Raw genomic sequence first — 24,324 nt, forward strand, 5'->3', positions numbered from 1 at the left:
GCTCCATGCAGGAAGCCCGATGTGGGACACAATCCTGGGTCTCCAGGATCACGCCCCGGGCTGAAGGCAGCACCAAACCACTGAACCACTGGGGCTGCCCTACCTTGGCATCTTTAATGGAAATCAATTGACCATAAATGTAAGGACTTATTTCTGTACCTTCTATTCTATTTCATTGATCTACATGGCTATAATTATGCCAATACTAGTTAATAAATTTTGAAATTGGATATTGTAATTCTTCATACTCTGTTGGGTTTTGTTTGTTTCTTTCTTTTTTGATATTCTTGTTTCTATGTATGTGCTTCTTAAAGATTTTATTTATTTGACAGAAAGAGTACAAACAGGGAAAGTAGCAGAGGGAGAGGAAGAAGCAGACTCCCCGCTGAGCAGTGAGCCCAAAGCAGGGCTAGATCCCAGGATCTCAGAATCATGAACTGAGCCTTAGGTAGACACTTAAATCTCTGTATGTGCATTTAGGACTGGCTTCTCGATTTCTACATAAAGTGTTTGTTTGGATTTTGTAGACAACTAATCTAGGGATCACACTGAATCTACAGGTCAGAGTTCTTATACTTTTCTAAAATATATTCCTAAGTATCATATTCTTTCTCATGTCATTATTAATGGAATTGTTTTCTCAAGTTTATTTTTAAATTGCTAATTTCTAGTATATAAAAATGCAACTGATTTTTACATAGTGATCTTACATCTTGTGACCTTGTTACATTCATTACTTCTAGCATTATTTTTATTGTATATTCTTCAGACTTCTCTATGTATACAATCATGTCATCTGTAACTATAGCTTTAAATTTCCCTTTCCAATTTATATGCCTTTAATTTTTCTTTCCTTATTATAATGGCTAACCTCTAGAACAATGTCAAATAAAAAAGATAAGAGTATATATCATTTTATTCTCAATCTTAATGGAAAATATTCAGTATTTTACCATAAATGTGGTGATAGCTGCAGGTTTTTCATAGATGCACTCCATTACATCAAGGAAGTGCCCCTCTATAGCTATTTCGTGGGACATCTATATCATGAATGGTGTTGTATCTTGTCAATTGCCTTTTCTTCATCTATTTTCATCATTTTTCCTTATTTTTAAAAGCTATTAAATAACAGAAAAAATATGGCATTTCTTGATTTGTGGTTCCTGAGAAGATAATGTACCAGCCAGTGCTGTTGACTTGTCCACCTAGGCCAGTCCAAGATGCACAGAAGTTGTAACCAGCTGTGTGGAAGCCCTGTGATGAGTTAGCTGACCTGGTATGTAAAAGAAACAAGGGTCTAGGAATGGGAAGGGTCAGGTGCCATGGTGGGAGGATAGGCTATATAAGGAGTGCTCTTATGTGTGATTTATGTTCTCTCTCCTACTATTCTAATCAGCTTACTGCCACCTTTATGAAGCAGACAGTTCTGGAGTTAAGAAATGAATGAAGTTATATTTTCACAGAATTTACCTAAGGAAAATAACTTCAAATCTAGTACTTTACACAACATTTTGGTATGATGACATTTGATGTCCCAGGGTTGGCACTGAGTCTAGAGCATACTTTACAAATGGAGACTATTGACTTTTCAAGTGCCCTGCATCTGACAGCCTTCTTTTGCTTTGGGCTTCACTCTAAGTTGGCAGCTATATGGATTCTATCAGTAATTACTTCTAACATAGATCCATTAATGAGGACTGTCACCTTAATTTTTGAGAGATCATTTTGCTTAGTATAGAATTCTTGATTCATAGATTTTTTTTTTCTTTCAGCACTTCAAATCTGTTCTTCCATTGTTTTCTGGCTAATTTGTTTCTGATGAGAAGTCACCTGTTAATTTTATTGTGGTTTCCTTATATTATAATGAGTCATTATTCTCTTATTGCTTTAAAATTTCCTTGTCTTTGTCTTCTAACGTCTTTTGTCATGTTTTCATGTTTGATGATGATATATCTAGTTTTGGTTCTTATGTTTATTCCACTCCGGACTTACTGAGTTTCATTGATCTCTACATTAAATTTTTTTATACAATTCAGGAAGTGTTAGAAGTTGCTGCTTCTTCAAATATTTTTAATATATCCTTCTATTCCTCTTTTCTTTTTTTTTTTAATTTTTATTTATTTATGATAGTCACAGAGAGAGAGAGAGAGGCAGAGACATAGGCAGAGGGAGAAGCAGGCTCCATGCCCCAGGAGCCCGACGTGGGATTCGATCCCGGGTCTCCAGGATTGCACCCTGGGCCAAGGGCAGGCACTAAACCACTGCGCCACCCAGGGATTCCCTATTCCTCTTTTCTTTGTGTATTCCTAGCTATCTCAAGTTTCTGGGGCTCTGTTCATTTTTCTTTAAACTTTTTTTTCTTTCTGTTCCTCAGATTGGATAGTTTCCATTTCTTTTTTATCGTTTCTACTTCTTTATTGAGAGTCTCTATTTGTCGAGTCAATTTACTTTAAGGTTTTTAAATATATTTATGGTAGCTGTTTTGGATTAGTTGTCTATAAAATCCAATGAGTGGGACCACTCAGCACGTCCATTGGCTACTTATTCTTCTGAATTTGGGATATGCTTTCCTGTTTTTTTGTTTTGTTTTTTGTTTTGCAAGTCTCAAAATTTTTGGTTGAAAACTGAATTTTAGCTAAATATTATTACAATATTGGATCATGTCTAGTTTTCCTCCTGAAAGTTTTTTTTTTTTTTTTGATTGCTAGAAATTAGGCTTTAGGATTTGTTTCTTCTGAGCTGTGGGGCACTGATATCTCCGGTAAATTTTCCTATCCCATTTTTATTTTTAAACCTAATTTCTAAAAAGTTAATATACATATATATAATAAATATACATTCTAATATTTTCTTCCTACACCAGTGGCATGGAAAATGATTCTACCTTGAAAAAGCAATCATATTGCTCATCTTCTTAAAGTTCTTCTCTTGCTCCCAATTTCACAGGAAGAGAACTAAGTTGAAGAATAAAAGGCTTTGATTGGGGAGTGGGGAGGAATAGACACCACACTAAATAAAGCTCTTTTACTCAAATGAGACTGGCAATACTTGGAACTAGACAGATCATTCATTTTTTTATAGCTTGACAGTTTTAGACTGTTACTCTTCATAGTTCAATAAGAGGTCATAATACGTGCTCTGTTTTCTTGTCATATACTATATTATTGTCATGAAACCTTATTATAAGAAACAGAGCCTCACTAAAGGCAAAACAGGAAAAGTATGTATTGGGGTGACTATAACAAACAGCTCATGGAATACTAAAAAATGAAGTGTATTCTGGCTTTGTGAGGAGAATAGGAAAAACATCAGGGCCATGGCAGCAGTTCTCTCTGGCTCACTTGTTCTCTCAATTCTCAATTTCTAGGAGATGAATCTGATTGGCAGTATTATAGGTTATGGTCAATGGTCTGCAATGAATTGGTTAATTTTGAGTCAGGTCTCCCCTAGTTAATACAATGGCCAGATGCTAGGTCTGAAGCTTGCAGGGCTGCATACTTCAAGTGTTTTGTATATGGGTACTTGGAAACATGTCTATTACACTCACCAGATGTTGGATGCCCTTATGATGTTATAAAGTTGTTACATTCTCATGACTCCACCGTGTTCCAAAAAACAGAGCAAATGGATGCTTTAGATGAAAAGAACAAAGCACAGAATTTTAACTCTGAATATGATAACTTTATGCCAAAGCACATACAGCCGGTCCTTCTCACATTGGTCCCTCACTCATAGAGGTGTAGGTATAGGTCCTCTTAGATGTAAGATCTAACTAAGGCTTTTCTCTCTTGGGAGGCTGCATGGCGGAAACCTATACTCTGCTCTGCCATATGTTATCTCAATTTTCTACTTTGATATTCTAGTCTCGTCTTTTTGTAAGTACTTCTCAACATCACTGATTCTATGCTTTCAAACTTAGAAGTCAAATTCTTCCAAGGACTAAAAAAGGATTAATGAGTGTTGGCTTTTCTTAGTAGAGGAGACAGTTTAGTAGTCCAAGGCACTATGGAGGATACAGTCATGACTATTCATGTATCCTACCTTCAAGGAGAGAAGGCTCACACAAATGACTACACCATAGGGTAGAGAGTATTAAATGCCACCCTCTCCAGAGGTGTGGGTAAGGTCGGGAAATTTTCAGAAAAAGCTTCAGAGGTAACTATTGGGCTGTGCCTCTATTCAGAGAATGGTCTGGAGGTGGGACACAGGTCGGGAACTCTGAGCAGAACGATTATTAAGCTTTAGCAGCCATTCTCAGGACCAGTTTATTCCAGGGCTCTCTTTCCCTCACTTGCCACCAGCTTTTGTTTTAACATTCCTTTTTAAAACAAACAAAATGGGCAGTCCTGGTGGCTCAGGGGTTTAGCGCCCCCTTCAGCCCAGGGTGTGATCCTGAAGACCCAGGATGGAGTCCCACGTTAGGCTCCCTGCATGGAGCCTGCTTTGTCTCTGCCTCTCTCTCTCTGTGTCTCTCATGAATACATAAAATAAAATCTTTAAGAAAAATTAAAAATAAAAACAAACAAAACAAGCAACTATCAATTAGTGTGTTTTTTGGAATTCTTGTATTCTCCCACCTTCTCCATAGGCTTCTAAGAATGAGAAAGGAGGCAGTGTTTCTGCTCTCCCCCTTTTCCTTGTGGCCTCTGCTATTATTTTTCAGGAATACTAATCATTATGAATTATTATGAAAACGACAAACATTGGAACATTACAAAGCATTCATAATCATGAAAGGTTCTGATCGCCTTCTTTCTAAGATGGTAACCAAAAAAAACATCCCTTTGACTTCTGCTGTTTACTTCTGTTCTAGAAGGTGGTGCTCACCAAAATTTGTAAGTCTTTTGAACTTTGCCCTAGGTCCCACAATCAGCCTCAGCAGAGCCCCCACTTCCGATGTCTACTTCTCAGAGTTAGACCCACCTACCAAGGTGGTAGGATAGCAGGTTATATGCTTCCTCTTCTCAGGTTGTTCATTTGCATTTATATGGAACCTCAGAGTGGGAGACAATAGTTTCTACCCATCACTGGAAATCTGGAATTAAGGCATTGCAATTTGCAAATAAAAGGCCCTTTTGTAGGAGAGAACTTTACTAGTAAAATGAGTTAGGATTTTGAGGAGACAGTGCCCAACAACTTTCAGAATTTTTTTATCGAAGGTTACAAAATAAAAGCCTTAAGAAATTCCTTCCAGGCTCTTTTTTGGTGTAAAGAGAAGCCAAAAGATAGAGAGGGAGGTAGACTGGAAGGAGTGTGGTTTCACAAAGGGTCAGATATATATCTCCCATCCAACTTCTAACCAGGCCCAACCCTGCTTAGCTTCCAAGATCAGTCGAGATCAGGCGCGTTCAGGGTGGTATGGCGGTAGACAGGGCCAGATATATGTAAGGAAGGTGTAGAGAAAAAAAATTTTGAGAAGAAAATAACATATAATCTAAGAGAGAAATTATAATCAATGGAGGGGAATCTTGAGGTGGGAACATGGCCCACGTTTAGGAGTAGAAATGGAGTATGAGTTTAGAACAGAGAGTGGCACCCCTCCTCGATCAGGACTGAAGTAAGTGATCAGGTGTAAAAACTGAGACAGGTTTAGGAAAGTTAAATAGAGAAACCTCATGATGGATGCCTCCATCAAGTACGTGGCAAGATCATTTCCAGAACTAGAAGAAGACAAAGTACAGTGGGGGCTGGAAGAGAGCAGAACTAGGACAGGTTTGGGAGAAGTGCCCTGGATAATCACCCTCCTGATGAGGAAAGGAATTTAGAGAATCAGTGAAGACCCAGCCAAGTCTGGATAGCATAGACTTATACTGGAACAAAGTGATTTCTTGGTCTTATCCAGGAATGCTTGTTAGTACAGGAGCAGGTTCAAAAGAAATCTTTCAGCTGTGTATAAGAATTACGAAAAATAATAATGATGATGTCAAATGGCAACATTTTAGGGGACTTTATTCATGGTAGATTCCAGTAACATTTTAATTATTATAAACATGAAATACACACTATCAAAATATTCATCACGCATGTGATCTGAGAAAAATACAAAAGGATCATTGGAGTAAAAAAGAATTAATTCTTGCTTTTTTCTTTCCATGCTAGCCTAAGGCAAGAATAAAGGAAATATCAGTGTTGTTCATTCCATTAGGCACATCTTCTATTCATTCAGTGTTATTAAATATTTTTTAAAAACAAATCCTTGGCATCTTCTTAGAACATTAAAAAATAAGTCATAAAAACTTGCATTTTACTTTTTCTGTTCTCCAAAAACAAACACACACACACAAAAGCCAGAAATGAAAAGCATGATGAGCAAACTTCCATGATGGCAAGACATGAGACAGGCACGCACTAAGGTCTCCGCTGCTTCCCTCCCAATTCTGGAAAGAGTTAGGAGGATTTCTGTATAGGATCACCAACAAAGTTTAAATTTTACTACAAATTCTAAGAGATGTTTTTCCAATCAATGCACCATATTAACAAGTCTTACCTATTTTTGTAATTTTCAATTATAGTAAGACAAAAACTAATAGCAAAGCATATTATTCAACTTAAAATTCAGGACAGTGGTTAGACATAATGTAGCTTGCACACACGTTCATTTGTTTCTCACAATAAATGTTTATAATTTCCAAAATCCTATCAGCTTTTTCACAAAATGTGGTCCCTCTAACTTGAGGGGTGGTAGCACAAACATGGTCTTCTTATGTCTTACTGACATGCCAAAATCACCAAAATAAGGAACTTAAGAATGTCAGTGGCTACATGACAGAGCAGTATCATGCTTAAAGCCTAATATTTTCACGTCGAGTCACCTGAATAGCCAGTATCTAAATATGAAAGTTGTTTACATGAAACAACTGTTTTGACAAACTAGCACAAAGTGACTAAATGAAAGCAAAGAACTTGTGATTAAAGCTCAAGATCTTTCTGTGTACTGATTGCACGTCTCAGTTCACTTAACAAATTCGAGGTAAACTGGAAAATACCCAGAAAACAGCATCTATCAACTGTAATCTATTCCCTCTGCTCTCTGAGATCATCAAAAGGCATGGAGAACTGACTTTGTCACCTGTCTTTCCCCACCCTGTAGACTCTTAGGGGAAAGAGCGTGCACCTGCCAGGCTCCCGGAGCAGAATGTACACACAGGTGGGTCTTTAATAAATATCCTTCCATGGAGAGATTAGAGGTTTGCTTGGAGAAGCGGGGAACACGCTATCTTACGTGACGACTCACTGTCAGCCTGCTTCCTTGCCAAAATATCATTCAAAGGAAATCTTGTTTGAGTCTCCTTCAGGTGGGGCTTTCAGTTTTTAGACCCAACATTTTGAGGCAAGGTCTGCCTCAGGGACAGAGGGGTGCTTGGATGCAGACCAAGTAGAATTCAGGTGGGTCAGTGACGTCAGGAAGAAGCAGCGAGTTAATGGGTAGGGTGCAAACTCACCTGGAGTAGCCGAAGCGGCACACAGGTCAAAGGTCAAAGGTCAAAGTCTCGGGGGCTCCCGGAGGCAAGACGAGCGAAATGCCCACTCCTAGGCTCTCCAGGGTTCCTACAAAGGCTCAGCGGTCGCCGCCTTGGAGGTGAGGCGAGGAACGAACCCTACGTGCACAGCTGGGCTTGACAGGAAGCCGAAGCCCCAGCTGCCTCGGGTTCCCGAGCCTGCTCCCGGGAACCCACGCACCTCCTCCCTGCGCCCCCGCCCGCCCCCAAACCCCAGGCACCTTCAGCCTCCCTCCCCGCCTGCTTCGGGCCCTCTCGCTCTTAACAGCATCGGTCTCTATGGCGACCTGAAACCGCGGCTCTCATTGGCCCGTTCAACGTGAGGGCCGGGCCAATGGGGAGGGCCGGCCTGCCGCGCCCGGCCAATGGGCTGCGCGGGGGGGCGGGGCGGGGACGGCGGCGTGCTGACGTTCCCGGGAGCCCGGGGCGGGCTGGGCGCGCGCGCTGGCGGCCGGGCGGGCGGCGGCGGCGGCCTCTGGGCAGCAGAGGGGGCTCCGGCGCTGAGTCCGGGTCGACGCCGGCCGCGCAGGCGGCGCCATGGGCACCGGCTAGAGGGGCCCGCGGGCCGCCGCCGCCGCGGGGGTGGTGGGAGAGCCGCTCCGGGGGCGGGGGCGGGCGGGGGAGGGGGGGCGGGCCGCCGCTGGGCCGCGGCACTTTTCTAATTTCCTCGGGTGCCGCAGCGGCGACCCCTCGGCGCGGATGTCCCCGGGCCCGCGAGCGACGGCGGGCGCAGCCTAACCGGGAAAGTAAGTGTGCGGGTCCGGGGGGCGGGCTCGGGGGTGTGGGGGGGGGGGGGGCGGCGCGCCGCTCCGGGCCCCAGACCCAGACCCAGACCCAGACCCCGGCCCCAGACCCCGGCGCCCAGCGCCCGAGCCCAAGCCCGAGCCCGAGCCCGAGCCGGCCGTGCGGGGCGCGGGGGTCGGCGCCTCCCTCCCTCCCTCCTGCCGCTCGCTGCGTCCCAGCGCCCCGCGGCCGCCCGGCTTCCCCGCCCCGCCGCGTGCTCCTGCCCGCACTCGCCTGCCGGCGCCCCTCCCCCCGGCGGCGCACAAGTTTCCCCCGCATTGCTCTCCCCGGAGCCCCCCCGCCCCGCGCCGGACGCCGCGCCGGAGCCCCCCGGACGGCTGCCCGCGCCGGGCCCGCGCCCCCCAGCGCTCGGGGCGACGCGTCGGGCCCTCCGGCCGCTCTCCTGCCTCCCACGCCCGGGTTGCCTGCCCCGGTTGCCCCCGAGCCCCGCGCTCCCGCCGGGCTGCCCGCCGCCCTGGCCGGCGCGCCCCGCGCCCTCGGCGGCGCAGCCCCCGCTCCACCCGTCGCGGCCCCCAGCCCGGGGCTTCCCCGGTGCCGCCCTGCGCCTGCCAGGAGTTGAAGCGGAGCTGCGGCACCCCCAGCCCGGGCGGCTCCGGGGTCCCCCCCCCGCCCCCGGCCGGGAAGCGAGGGCTGGAGCGGCGGGGCCGGGATCGGCGCGGCTGAGTGCGACAGCGGCGGGCGCGGGCAGGGGAGGCGCCGCGGCCGCCCGGGGCGCAGCGATAGGCAGGTGTGTGTGTCCGGGGGAAGGGGGGGCGCGCAGCGGGCTCGTCGGCTGGCGACAGATTGTGCAGGAATGCGAGGAATGCACCAGGGGCATAGTCCGGGCGGCCCGCCGCCGCTGCACTAGCGCCTTCCCGGCCCGGCTCCCGCCGCGCAGCCCGAGGTCGCCGGAGCATCCTCGGAGCTGGTGAGCGAAGCTGCGCTCCCCCGCGCCCGGCTCCCCGCGCCTCGCTCCCCCGCTCCCCGCTCCCGGCTCCCGGCTCCCCGCGCCTCGCTCCTCGCTCCCTGCGGCAGACGGCGGCGGAGGGGAAGCGCGGCGGCTGTGTCGGGCTTCCGCTAGCCTCTAGCCTGGGTTTTGCTGCATTGGTCTCCAGGACCGGGGTTTTGAGGCGGAGGGTGGTGTAGCCAAGGTTATTCATCATTGCACAAGGTTCTTGGCAAGTTTGGTTTGCAAGGTTTGAATAGAGCCTGGTTTTTACGAGGGTTTTTTGAAAGCCTGCAGGAAAGGTGCCCAAGGTTCTTGGAGTAGTGAGCTTGCAGCCAACGCATTTTAGCTCTAGCAAAAATGTCTGTTAATGCTCATGGGTAGGCATGTGTTGCAAGAGAACTCGAATGCATCACTTTGCTATCATAAGAATTGTAATTTTTTTCTCGTCATGCTGGGTTGTGTTTAGACCTCTTATAATACATGATGAATAGAAACAGAGAAGCAGTGTTTGGTCAGCGATGGGACAGATAGAACTGTCTGGTACAGCTAAATTCGGGGCGTGTCAGTTACCACTGGAAGTAACACGGGGACAACACAATCATGTATATTTCAAGATGTAATTTATTAGTTGAGGTCGTCGTTCTTTTTGTTACCGAGTTTGACTGAAAAACATAAATAGAACCCTCCAACTTTTAAAGAATTGTAGTCATGTATAAAAATCATAATGATGCATATATATTTTTTGGTCGAATTTTATTTTCTTTAATGCAGAAAAGCAGATTTTTGACAGTGCTTTTCTAGAATTGGACTTAGATTATTTTATTTTAAAAGGGGAAGTAGAAGACAGCTTCTCTTCTTGAATGCAGTATATTGCTATAGAAGTATCTTCTTGTGCCTGTGAAACAGTTATGGAAATGGTAACATGAAAATGAGAACAACTGAGGTCCAAAATAACATTTCTGGATGTTGAAAAGCATACTATGTGTGCCTTTCTTTGACACAGTTTGCTCTGGAGGTTGAGTTTACTATAAGCCTCTCCACACTTGGTTATTTTGTATCAGATTCAGGAAAATAATAAGTTGATTGTCTAGCTGTCTTCCAATACCTACTTTGTGTGGAGCAAATGCATTGAATAGTATAAGATGAGAACCTTTTAGTTAGGACTCAACAGAAAGGAAAGATAGAAGGGGGGAAATAAAACCCAAAACTTTGCACCTGGAAACGTTGCGTCTTTTGCCTGCTACATTGTTTTTTAGGTATGTCCTTAATCTGTGGATCTTTTAATTTAGAGGCTTAACTCTAAATTAGTAACACTGTATTGGATATTGGGACGTGTTTATAGATGCCAACAGGAAACTTGTTATGTAACAATATCATATTACAACAGAGTAGAGCACCTGCTTATTTGATTTGATGTGAAGATTAGAAAGTAAAAGCACTTTCAGTTTCTCTGCTACATTAGAAATTGAAACAACTGGTCTAAGTGTATAGGTTATGTATATACATGATTGGCTGTACAAATAGTTTTACTTGCTTCAAGTAAAGGTAGGCTTTTAGTTAGAAATATATTTTAGTTGTTATAGATATTTGAAGGGAAGTTTCAAAAATAGTGATCATTCACAATCAATAACTGTGTTTTGGCCAAAGTCTATTCCCTCACCAACCCCCACTATTACATAAGAAGAAGGTGCTGCATTTCACATATTGTATGTTACCACATATTGTATGTTATGCTGAAGATTCCAAAGATTGTGGAACTAAGTGTCTAGTTACCTTAATTCTTACCTACGCTATTTTGAAGGGAGATAGTGGAATAGGATAGTGATGGAAAGCATAAGAGAAGGTAAGCAGAAAATAGGAGCAGCTGGCATTCATCCAGAAAAAAAAATGTTAATGCTGCATTTACAAGCTGAATGAGCCAAATCTACTTTTGTAATTCTGATATATTTTGACTTAAAAAAACTATTCCCAAACTCAATTTAATAAAGACTTTAGCAGTTGTATGACCTTGAGTATTTGAATTAAGTGTATATTAAGTCAGAATTGCAGTCTTTTTCCTTTACTATACAAATTGGGAAAGTAAATTTAAAACTTTTAAATTCACTTAAAAAATTCAGTTATTGATAATTTAAAAATTGAATTATTTCCTTATTGTTGGTTAAGAATTGATTTGAATAGAGAATTTTTATATCCTAGAAGATGCAAATCACTTGGGAAGTCCAGTCTCTCACCTGACCAATCCAAAATATTAAGATATTTTGATAATGCTCTATAATCTATTGTTTGTTTTTCTATTTCAATCAAAAGATAAATCCCTAATTTGCTTAATTCTAAAATGGAATCATAATAATGAAGTCATATCTTCATTATTAACTGAAAGATAAAAGGTTATTCTAGGGTTATTCTAGGGCATTAACATTCATGGAATTGTATGTCACTTTGGGAAGTTGCCTTCACGCCTTCAGTGTACTGGGAGATAATTACTTCTTAAGTGTTAAATGGTTTTGTAGTGCCTTTCCTGCACTGAAGGTGGAGGAAGAATCTGATACAGAACACCAGTGGACTGGTTATGTTTGGAAAATTAGGTAACTATTTCATGCCCAAACTGTAACTACATATAGTTGCAGCGAGAGAGAGAGAGAGAGAGAGAGAGAGAGAGAGAGAGAAAGTAAAACTTTAAGCATAACTGGATGTAAGGCTTCATAAACTACCGGTAAGTGGTGATAGCAATCAACAGGTCAATTTGACACCCAGCTGTGAGAAAAACACACTTCTTTTAGGATAAGGAGATAACGACCCTAGCTCACAAAGATCAATAATTCATGTGCTTGCTGGTTTCAGTTGAGAAGTTGTATGACATTCAAATGTTGCTTACATTATCACTTTAATAATTCAGTGGAACTATCTTCATCTTTTGGGGACTATGTTATAACTAAGTTGAGGATATTAAATGATGGTGCTCTTCAGTTTGCTGCAGGCATTCTGTTTGTCATTCGTCTAAGTTTTCTTTTTATAATTTAGATTTACTTTTATTTGGTACACTAATATATGTTAGCTACATTCTTGATCATTTTATTATTCATAGTCTTGATAATATAGTTTATTGTGATTAATACATAATGATTCACTGCAGATGATAAAATGTCATTAGATTGTAAATGTTTAATACTATAAAATATATAAATTAAAACATGGAAATGTCTGAATTATTTTAAGTCATGTCATTGTGAAACATTTTTCTTGAACTGAAAAATGCCTCCCAATTGGGTAGATGCCAGTCCCTCAGACAGATAATATATCATATAGCCCTCATAAAGTCTAGAACTACCAAATGAGAGGTGGAGAGGGAGAGGGCAAGTGAATCAATAACCCTCTTTCTTCAACAGCCAAGACATGTTTGACTTCTATAATTATTGTCTATGTTAAATATAAATTTAAATATAAATTTAAGGGAGTTGTAAATATGCAAGGAAGTCTATTCTGTTCTTACCTAATATGGATTCTCTCCCTTACCTCCCTCCCCCCAAAACACACACACCACCACCCAATGCATCTGTCTGTTTGGAGAGGCAGAGAAAGTTCCACTTTCCACTTTATATAGAATTTGGTGCTTAGTATTCCAAGTTGAATTTAGAGTGGATGGAAGTTTTTGTCATAAAAATGGCATTATATATGAAACTTAGGTAAAATGTGTAGTTGAAGAGGGGTTATCAAAGTACTCTATAGAATTTGGGGGCCTGGCCTGTTTTTCATAGACACCCACAACTGACTTACAAATAGACTTTTAAAACATTGAGTAAGTGGTGTCTGAAATTCTAGGCCATTGTAAGCTCTCTCTTAAATTGCAAACATGAGGGAGAGGTGAAAAGCACCCTAGTCCAGAAATTAGGAGATCTAAATCTTATGGCGATAAACCATTTAAGAACATTCAGGTTTATAGCCTCCTCCTTTTGAAAATGCAGTGTTTGGATTGCATTGATCTTAGATACATTTCAGCTCAAGATTTCCAAAGTCCTCAGTATTTTTTTTTTGTTGTTCTTTTGTTTTCTATGAAAAGGTTTCCTAAGCATTCGTTTATTTACTCAGTCCTGTTTCTCCTTCTATTGCAAATCATATCAGCAAGGAAGTTGAGGTTCTCTTTTGAGACTTTTGAATTTCCATCATGCTCATCTTAAATTGTTTTGTTTTCCTTTTTTAAAGATACCATTTTGGGGAGGTGAGGAGAAAAGGTATACAATGTTTTCAAGGTCTTGGCCATCTACCCTCACCCCTCATCCAGGATTCACCGTGGTAGTTTAGGCCAGAAAAAGTCCCTGGGCTTTCACCTTGACACCAAGTGAAATACATAAAAAGTGTCATTAAGGAAGTGAGTGAGGTATTTGGTTAGTAGCCAGACTGTCATAGGTGAGTTCTGTTTGCTAAGTCTGTGATTAGGTAAATTATTTATCTCTCTGGATCTTGTTTTACTCATTTATAAAACAAAGTAATAAAAATATCTACTTCAAATGGTGGTTGTGAGGATTAAATGAGTTAATACATGTTAAACACTGGAAGCTCCAGGGCAGCCAATACCTTTAAGTCATTATTTTTGAATTGTGATGTTTAATGATACTTTCTTTTTTTAGGATTTATTTATTTATTTTTAGAGAGGGGAGAATGAAGGAGAGGGAGATAGAGAATCTCAAGCAGACTCCCCACTCGCACAGAGCCCAAGGCCAGGCTGGATTCCAGGACCCTAAAATCATGACCTGAGCCTAAAGGAAGAGTCAGACACTCAACCAAATTGAGCCACCCAGGTGGCCCCTTAATAATATTTAATATTTTTGTAGCATCTACCATATATTGGGCAAATTATTGACTTGCTTTCACCTTAGTCAACATAATTATGAATCTAAACACTATTTCAGGAAAGAAATAAACTACTAAAGAGAAATTATGAGCTTGGTAATTTGCAAGAGATTGCCCATAAGGAAGAGAATCCAGCAAAATAAATCAAAGAAGGGCCCTTTTAAAATAGGGAACTTAATACTTTTTTTCAGGTAGGCAATACGTAGAGGCATGTAAAACACCACTATCCAATGCATGTAAAAAGTTTGGTTAAACATTTCTTAATACACTCATGTTTAAAAGGTAAAGTCTGGTAGCATTATATTGCAGGGGTCAGAGTGAAAATACTTGCAAAATGTAAAACGTATATTTTAAATATGTATATAACTATGGCATTTGTAATTCTAGTCATTTTATGCAATGTCTTGCTTGTCAATACATGAAGAAAGTGCTAGTGTTAATCATTTATGAGCTAATATGCAGATTGTAAGTTAACTCTTTAAGCTGCCTTTTCTGTCCAGAATTGATCACCCTTGAAATTGGTAGGAAACTGCCAAAGCAAGAAGGACTAGAAGAGAAGTTTGGAAGATAATTGATGTAATAAACCCAACAGTCAGACAAATGATTTAAGAGATATGAAGAGTCTCTAGTTCTAGACCTAGCTGTACTACTAAGCTGTGTGTGTCCCATGAGTAAGTCATTTAACTCCTGGGCTCTAGTTTTCTCATGTGTAAAATGAGGGAGTTGGACTAGATGCTCTCTAGAGCCCTACTACTTATATTTCACTACTCTTAGAGTATTACACATTCCAGTCCATTTCATTATTTTCCCTCAGCAGTAATGGAGACCATCTTCTCAAGAGTTTATTACAATTTACTCTTTGGGATAAGGGGAGAAACTTGAAGTTGTATACCTGAAATACTCATAAAAATGTGTTGTGGCTAGACAGGTATTTGACCCCATACTGGCTGAATTAGTAGCTAACCTCTTGTATTTGTTTGTTAAGTCAGTCTCCTGTGTACTTTTGAGGCTTAGCCTCTAATTGAGACTAAATTTTCTGGAAGTGGGATAAAAATAGAAGGGGATTTAGGTAGTGGTTAGAGGGACTAGTCTTGTTAAAATGAGAAAAACACCTACCATTTGCTTTGGTTTGATTTGTTCTCAAAGAAATTAACTGAGACAGAGTTGTTCCTCTGAAAGCATCTTGCTTTTCCATAAATACTTTATGTGTGTGGCCTAAGAACTCACTAATTTGTATATCATTATAGAATATAGGTATCTTTCATTTAGTTCTAATCTTTGCACATAGACAATGTACCATTGTTCACAAACTGGTGGATCTCGACAGAATGATACTGTACTTGATTGAATTTGTGCTCCCAGGGCTCGAGGGTCTTCCTTTTTGCTTTTTTTTAAACAATTGAAAACTCCATTGAGGAGAGCTGCTCTAGATCCTGCTCCCCTACAAAGGGGAGAAAAAAAATCCTTATAGAACTTATAAATGTATATGTTCCCCATAAATAGTAGTTTAAAAATAATTGGGATTGACTGTTTTTCTTTGCTAATCCAATAAGTACATTATTTTCAAAAGGAGAGTCAGTTATACTACTAATGCATGCAATATTAAATTAATTTTCAATGTCATGATCAAAGTAAACACTTGAATAGGCTTTTCAGCTTCCATACCTTCACGAAAATTAGAAACACTCACGTAAAATGGAAACCAGTAATAACCACTTTGAAGTGAAGTGCATCATATTTTCTGACACCTGTACCCTAGATTGAATAGGAAAAAAGTACTGATCTAGTTAGAAGTAACTTGTTATTCCTGAGTACCACCAGGAGTCCAAGCAAGGGGACTGAACACAATTAGTGCTTCATTTATTTACTGGAGCCCTACTGTGTGTGAAGTATTGTGTTCTGTTTTGGAAACCTCTTATTTAAAAAGATACAGGATTCATTTTCACTCCATTCAAGCAACTTTCATTAGTCCCCTACTCTGTATCTTCAGACTTTGCTAGGCCTCATGGCCAAATAATGATTTCCCCCAGGAGTTTTACAGTCTGTGTTGGATTCAGTATTGAGAGTCTCCATCTTTAAGGAATCTGTGATTGATTTTACAATGTAGTTGGGAAAGATAAGATACATGAACTGGTAAAAAGGTGTCCTAGAAAACTTTGGTTTATAAATAAACATGCAGATTTTTTCTGTGTTAGGAATGAGCTGTAAAATGACTTTGTATTAACTAGGTTTTAGCTAAATCTCCTTTTTAGGTATGTGTTACTTGATAGGTGCTGCATTAACCACTGTCAGTGACTTTCTTTGGAAGAAAAGACCTTCATCTGAAAAAGTGCTCCCTTGCCAATAATAGAGCTTTCAGAAAATATTTTAATCATGAACCTGATTATTTTAGTTATATTTCTTGGAATACTTTACCACATAGCCTATATAAAATAATTGATTACAGTGAAAATGAATTATTTATGAAATACCATAATTCTTCAAGACTTGCATTTTAAGGAAGTTCTTACTTTCGTACAGTAGTACTTTGGTTTATTGTGCTTTGTGTTCTTTATTCTTTATGCAATTTGTGTGCCTTTATAAGTCCAAACTTATTATCTATTATTGAAAATATTCCCTTCCGTTGGTATGAATAAACAGAAGAATGTTTTGAAAATCTCTTGTGACATCTGCTAGAATAAATAGTCTCATTGAATCTTACCTTGAATTTCAGACTGATGCACTGATGGGAATTTTCCACTTATTGTCAATTTGTCAATGACTGAATAAGCAGAAAAGTCAGTTTTTCTTAAAGCACTGAAAAAAGAATCAGAAAACTCAGTTGGACTTGCACAAGAACTGCTATTATTTTGAGACCTGTGACAAAAAACTCATCTGTTAAATGTCTAATTCATACTGTCAGCAGATGAAAAATATATGTTGGTCTGAAATCTTTGGACAGTATATTGGCAGGTGTCAGTCTTCAGAAATATTGTTTGTGGGTCATTTGTTTGGAGCTCTGAACACAGTTTTCCACAGAAGCAACATAAATCCAGAAATTCACCATCCTAAATGTAACTGGAATGTATTAGTTCCAGGGTCCCATCCTCTTCCTTTTCCTTTGAGCTATTCAGCAGCAGGGACTTTGTCTTTTTGTGTGACTCTAGTCTTTCTAGATACCTTATATGAATAAATTAGTTTTTAAAAAAAATATTTTTATTTGGGCATAGCTGACACACAATATTACATTAGTTTCAGTTGTACACCATGGTGATTCAACTTGTCTATATGTTATGCTATGCTGACCTCAAATGTAGCTATGATCTGTCACCATGCTATGCTATTGTAGTATCACGGACTTTATTCCGTATGCGGTGCCTTTTGTTCCCATGATTTAACTCATTCCATAACTGGGAGCCTGTATCTCCCTCTCTCCTTCACTCTTGTTGCCCATTGCCCCCCTCCTTTCTGGCAACCATCGGTGTGTTCTCTGTATTTATAGGTCTGATTCTGCTCTTTGTTTCTTCTTCTTCTTCTTCCTTCTCTTCTTTTTCTTCCTCCTCCTCCTCTTTTCCCTCTTCCTCCTCCTCCTCCTTTGATTCTATATAGGAGTGAAATCATGGTCTTTGTCTCCGTCTGACTTCTTTCACTCAACATGATACCTCTAGATGGATCCGTGTTTCTGCAAATGGCAAGATCTCATCCTTTTTTAAGACTATGAAATATGTCACATATATCACATCTGCTTTATCCATTCATCTATTGATAGACACTTGGATTGCTTCCATATCTTGGCTGTTGTAAATAATGCTGCAGTGAGCATAGAGGTGCATATATCTATGAAGTAGTGTTTTCATTTCCTTTGTATAAATACCTAGTGGAGGAACTCCTGGATCATGTGGTATTTCTAATTTTTGAGAAACCTCCATACTGTTGTCCACAGCAGCTGTACCAACTTACATTCCCACCAACAGTGCTTGAGAGTTCTTTTTTCTCTACATCCTCACCAATACTTGTTATTTCTTGTCATTCTGATGTTAGCCATTCTAACTGGTGTAAGGTGATAATCTCATTGTGATTTTGATTTGCATTTCCCTGATGCTGAGTGATGTTGAGCATCTTTTCACATGTCTGTTGGCCATCTGGATGACTTCTTTGGAAAAGATCTATTGAGATACTCTGCCCTTTTTTTTTTTTTAAATCAGATTGGTTTTTTTTGGTGTTGAGTTGTATGAGTTTATATATTTTGGACATTAACCCCTTATGAGATATATCTTTTGCAAATGTCTTTTCCCATGAATGAATGAGTTTTAAATTACAATTTTTTTTTAAGATTTTTATTTATTTATTCATGAGAGACACGCAGAGAGAGAGAGAGAGAGGCAGAGACATAGGCAGAGGGAGAAGCAGGCTCCATGGAGGGAGCCCGATGCGGGATTCGATCCCTGGTCCCCAGGATCATGCCCTGGGCTGAAGGCGGCGCTAACCGGTGAGCCACCCGGGCTGCCCAAATTACAATTTTGAAATACCTTCACCTACTACTCTTGGGTAAACAAGAGTTTATGCAATCCTCTTTCCTTTTATAAACTGTCTTAGACCCTCAGAACTGTTTATCACGCATATTTCAATGGGAAAAGTGCATTTGCTTTTTAAAAATTACCTTTGTAATACAACTTTCTAGGTAAATAATTCATTATGGCAAATTCCTTATTAAAAACCATCAATTAGAAGATTTGTAAGAGATTTATAAGAGATTGATTCATATTCATATTAATTGCCTGGATTATAACCATAGTGACATGAATTTTTACATAGTGCTCTTTCTCAAACTATTCATATGCAGCCATCAAAGCACCAAGACCAGCTTGGTCAGGCTTTGGCAGTATGACTTTGGGCAAACTTTCCATCTTTTGTGAATTAATAATAACTTTTACATACTGAACTTATGAATTGAGGTCAAAAGTATATGTAATTTAAAAAAAAGTATATGTAATTTTAAACGTGAAGTTTTTCAAAGGAAAAAATATTACTAAAAAAAATTACTAAAATGGTATAATTCATGCTATAAAACTACATAAACATTAAAAGTATTAAAACGGATTTCATAGCTTGTTTTAGCCCAGTGGGAGCCACAAACTTTTGTTTGATTTAAATAGTGTAGTTAGAAATACTCTTATACATTTTGGTGGTGCTTCCCCCAACTTGAAGTAATCACAGTGGTAAAATTTGAATAAATAATAATTTAAAATTAAGTTTTATTTGTGAGATTATTATGAATTTACATGTGGTTTTAAGAAACAGTAAGGAGATCCTGTATACCCTTAACCTAGTTTACCCCAGTAGTAACATTTCGTAGAACTATAGTACAGTGTCACAACCAGGATACTGACATGGATACAATCACAATACAGAACATTTTCATCACTACAAGCATCCCCCATGTTGCCGTTTTACAGCCAGGCCCTTACTTCTCTTTCACTCACACCCCCTCCTTAATGTCTAGCGACAACTAATTGTCCTCCATTTTTATAACTTGTCATTTTAAGAATGTTATATACATAGAATAATATAGTATGTAACTTGGGGGTTTTTTTGCTTATTTTTTGTTTTTACTCTGCAAAGTTCTTTAGAGATTCATTCAGGTTGTTACATGTATGAGTATCTCTTCTGTTTTATTGCTTTGTAGTACATAATATGATGTACCACAATTTGTTTAATCATTCACCTGTGGAGGACATCTGGGTCATTTTTAATTTATAATAATTTTCAGTTTACAAATATAGCTGCTATAAATGTCTGTGTCCAGCTTTCTATGTTACCATAAGCTTAGATTTCTTTGAGGGAGATATCCAGGAATGCAAGTGCTGGATTGAGTTACAATTTTTTTTTAAGATTTTATTTTTAAGTAATCTCTACACCCAACATGGGGCTCAAATTCACAACCCTGAGATCACAAGTCACAATCTCCACTGACTGAGCCAATCAGGTGCCCCGAATTATAATTTTTTTTAAAGCTTTCTGTAATTATACATTGAAATACATCAAAACTCAGTAATTTAAAAGGTAAATTATAAAAGCATCTATAAAATATACAGACAGCTTGTTTATTAAATATATATAAATTATTTTGTTACTGATTATTTGTTGCTGAATAAACTCCTATGAGTTTATTTTATTTTTAGGAAAACTCCATTCATTTTAAGTGGAAATCATGAAGTTGCTTTGTAGCAACTTCAGTGTTTCTGTTTTTCTGTTTTGTTTTAAGGAGCAGGTGTATTCAATTTCTGATAATACTATTTTTAAATGCAGTTTTTAACATTGAATTTTTTTCTGAATTTCATCTATGTAGGATGTGAGTAATCATAGGTAATATTCCTTCAAAAAAGATGTTTTTTTGTGTACCATTCCAACAGGCAGAGTAGATATACAGTGAGGACAGCAGTATCCTTGTGTGATTGGAATTGATCCAGTTCTCAGGTAGAAGATAATAAGCATACCTGATATTTTTAAAGGCAGGGATTCTTTCTTTACTAGAAAAGAAGACATGTTTTTTTAAAGCACAATTCTCTTACTTTCTCCCCTTTTTTTCCCACTGTCTGCTTTTTGCATAATTATATACAGTTTCTGCCAGAGAAAAATGTTGAAATTGTGTCTGGCCCAAATAAAGTCTTTACTATTGATAATTTGATTTTTTGAATTAATGTCCTTTCTACCTGGAATGTCAAATATGTTTCCTTTTTAAAAAATACTACCAGATAATTTAATTAGTTTTATATAATTTTCTGTATTATATATTTAGTTTAATATTTTTATCAATGCTTTTAGCATTCAGAGTCTTCTGATATCATAGCTGGGAACATAACTAATGACCACTATCAGTCCTAAAATACAACTTCTACAGTACCATTTTTTTAACACTGTGCTTTTTTAAAGCTTTGATCCTTTCTCTGTATTTGAACGGAATAACCTCAGTGCCCTTTAATTTCCCAGTATGATCTTCCCAACAATTTGTATATTTCCCGAAGGTTTTTCTCTAGGTAACTAGTATGCCCTTCTCTGCCGAGTGACCCCGTGGTTTTCTTTCTTCGAGGTCTCAGTGACCCTTCCTTAGTGAAGCCACCTTTGGCCCTTTGTTTCTTACCACTTTGCGAATAACTGCTACAAACATGTGTTATGTTGTGTTCGAGTGGTTTCTGTGTCTCTTCATGGCTATGTTGTAAGCTCTGATCAGGTTGGAGCTGTGTCACAGCCATCATTGTAGCTCTCACCTAGCAGTGTGCCTGCTGTTCATTATACACCAGATGCCTGCTTTGGGTAATGAACAATTAAATACTTTGTTTACAACCTTAGTTGTCCCTGTCTCCCCTAACTTTCAGTAACTCCCAGTTGTTTACCCTACAGTATGGCTTCAAACCCCTTAGCCTGCCTACCATTTAAGTCCCTTTACAATAATTACTCTCCTTCCTGAACCTTCCACATCAGCAAAACTAGTTTCTACTCACTGTTCCTTTCCTTCCTGCATCCTACATTTAAGTCTTTCTTTGTCCTCAAAGACCTAGTTCAAATATTGCCTTGTGTGGGTGACTTTTTAGGATCACTCTGGATGACCATCCTCTCTCCAAACGTTTTTACTTGTGCTCTGGCTTTTAATAATAAACTCTCCATGATGGTTTTTCTCTTGTTATATTTGATTGTTAATCTCTACCTATTAACTTTTCTCTTGTCTCCTTCTCCCAAGTAGATTATAATCCCTTGAGGGAAGGGTTCTTGTCTTGCACATTTGCTACCCAAGTGACACTTTTCAAGTAGAGGTGGTGCCTGTGGTGGTGTTGCCAGGCAGACTTATCCTCTAATTTAGGCATACCGAAATGTCCATGAAAAGGCAGTCTCTCATTTGTCCTTTCATTAATAGTTATGTGCATAGCACCTACCATGTAGCAATCTTTAGTATATGCCCCTTAGGTATATTAGTGACCTCAGTAGCCAAATAAGCTACTTATTTTGATGGCTGATTGTGAAATAAGCTGTATTAAGTGAAATTTTGCTTCTCTAAGTTACTGCCGTCACATTGAAAAGAGTGAAACCTATGGCTAAGAAAACAGACTTACCTCTTGAAATTTTTGTTTAACAACAAAAAGACTATCTACTTCTGAAGCTACAGAGTTGGGATGTTCACTATAGTAGCTACTGACCTCATGGGCTATTTAAATTTTTTAATTAAAAATCTAGTTTCTTATACTCACTGGCCACATTTTAACTGCTGGATAAATACACATGACAAGTAGCTATTATTATTATAATAGGCAGAAACAGAATGTTTCTGTCATTGCAAAAAATTCTGTTGGAACTTATATAGAGTGTAACTGGGACCAGTTATAAAAAAAGAACATTGTAGATGCTTTTACAGTAACAAAGCAAAATAGTCTAGCTTTATAGTCTTCAGAGCACTTATATTAATACTCATTTAATCTTTTTAATAACTGTAAAATAGGTGATATGCTACCTTCATTTCACGTGCAAGGAAATTGTGAGCATCACAGTGAGGAATAAAAAGAATAACTCTTAAAGGGCATCAAAATATACTTTTAGTTTGTGGTTCAGTTCTTCATACTGAAACATAGTTGTTATTTAGTAGTAAATATTTGATTAATGAATTATGGAAAACATTTGATGTACATGACTGTATGTTATTTTTGCTTTCACTTAAAATCTCACCAAGTTAAAAAAAATCTTGATTGTCTTTTGAAATTTTCAAGAGAGCTCAGTGAATTCTAGTCAACAACCATTTTCTTCTGAGGCTCTGTGCTAGGCATGAGGAGGGATGTGGAAATGATGCAGAAAAGGTCTTATCCTTTGTTAATGTTCTACACTAAGGATATTAGCTCTTAGAAGTGATACTATAGTAGCATTTGAGCCTCAGAGATTCCAGAAATGTCATTATTGATTAAACAAAGGCTTGATTGTCTTCACTTATGTAGCAATTTCAAGTCCACCGGAGCCTTTTACTCTCCTCCATTTTATCTGTACGCTGAGACCTAGAGGGGTGGCAAAGGTATAAAAGGCAAAGAACTTATTTTTGGGAAGCTTGTATTAAAACTCTCTCCATAATTCTAAGGATAAAAGAAGGAAAACAGTTGTGCCATTTGTAGTTTTGCTTTGGAAATTTTAAATTAAAATTGCCTGGAACACTTAGAAATTTGGGTATATGGAATAAGTCAACCTACATGCAAAATATAGTATTATATTCATTTAGTATATAGACTGAGCCCTTGCTTCATAGTCATCTGGAAGTTAAAGCAGAGTCCCCCTTCTCTTGTTTCTTCCTTTAATGCTGACTTAAGACCCAGACATTTCTTTTTTTTTTTTTAATTTTTTCAATTTTAATTTAAAATTTTTTAAAATTTAAATTCAAATAATTAACATATAGTGTATTATTAGTTTCAGAGGTAGACTTCAATGATTCATCAGTTGTAACACTCTGCTCATTACATCACATGCCCATCATCCAGTTACCTCATCCCCCAACCCCCAAAGACCCATACATTTCATCTGATTTTAAATGTCCATAAATTAACTTCAAAGCAAAAATGCTGACATACAATTTGATTTGCTTTAAATTGATATATAACTGGGCAGCTCGGGTGGCTCAGTGGTTTAGTGCCATCTTCGGCCCTGGGGCATGATCCTGGAGACCCAGGATCCAGTCCCACGTCAGGTTCACAGGATGGAGACTGCTTCTCTCTCTGCCTGTGTCTCTGACTGTCTCTCTCAAGAGTAAATAAATAAAAATCTTTTAAAAAAATGATATATCTTAACATTTCATGTTTTTAATGTTTAACATATAACAAATCTATGCGATACAGACTGTGGTTTTATTTTTCACTGCTTTTATTTTTTATTTATTTATTTTTTCCACTGCTTTTAAAAAACAAGGTGATTGTCCCTCCTCACATGAACACGTAGGCTGTAACTAGTATCCAGGCCACCTCCCTCTTCTGTCTGACTCGGTTTGATTGTAAAGACATGAGAGCTGATAGAGTCCATCTGAAGATAGTTTTTCATTCACTTTTTCTGAGTTCATTGTAACTTTCGGTTTTGAATTAAGCTGCTTAAAGCTTTTTGGAGCAGAGAAAAGAGCTGAGGAAGAATGCATTTTCATTCTGTATCTTTTAGAAACCATTTGATAAGCTATGTTTAAGTTTTGGCTATCTTGTAGAATAAGCCTGAATAATTTAAGCATGTTTAATTTTTCAATAATCAGAAGTG

At 39.2% G+C, this 24,324-nt stretch overlaps 2 protein-coding genes and 1 long non-coding RNA gene across 18 annotated transcripts in view; 1 reads left to right on the forward strand and 2 right to left on the reverse strand.

Annotated features, from left to right (window-relative positions):
- The window catches only part of CCDC148 (coiled-coil domain containing 148), a 281,502-nt gene extending 273,786 nt beyond the window's left edge, over positions 1-7,716 (reverse strand). For 3 of the 7 annotated variants that reach the window (XM_049106222.1, XM_049106221.1, XM_049106219.1), the window contains exon 1: positions 7,443-7,715. The gene's annotated coding sequence lies outside the window, so the exon portion shown is untranslated. Of the gene's footprint in view, positions 1-7,442 lie in introns of all 7 variants that reach the window. The other 4 variants (XM_049106215.1, XM_049106213.1, XM_049106218.1 and 1 more) reach the window with 2 other exon arrangements.
- A 375-nt stretch (positions 7,717-8,091) lies between these two features.
- Positions 8,092-24,324, forward strand: part of PKP4 (plakophilin 4) — a 232,853-nt gene continuing 216,620 nt past the window's right edge. For 8 of the 10 annotated variants that reach the window (XR_007408776.1, XM_049106375.1, XM_049106382.1 and 5 more), the window contains exon 1: positions 8,092-8,245. The gene's annotated coding sequence lies outside the window, so the exon portion shown is untranslated. Of the gene's footprint in view, positions 8,246-9,185; positions 9,211-24,324 lie in introns of those variants that run through there. The other 2 variants (XM_049106377.1, XM_049106378.1) reach the window with 2 other exon arrangements.
- The window catches only part of LOC125754461 (uncharacterized), a 52,838-nt gene continuing 51,144 nt past the window's right edge, over positions 22,631-24,324 (reverse strand). The window contains exon 3 of the long non-coding RNA XR_007408778.1: positions 22,631-23,093. This is a non-coding gene — a long non-coding RNA (uncharacterized LOC125754461). The remainder of the gene's footprint in view (positions 23,094-24,324) is intronic.

Source organism: Canis lupus, chromosome 36 (genome assembly GCF_003254725.2).
Source record: "Canis lupus dingo isolate Sandy chromosome 36, ASM325472v2, whole genome shotgun sequence".
Classification (NCBI taxonomy): Eukaryota; Metazoa; Chordata; class Mammalia; order Carnivora; family Canidae; genus Canis; species Canis lupus.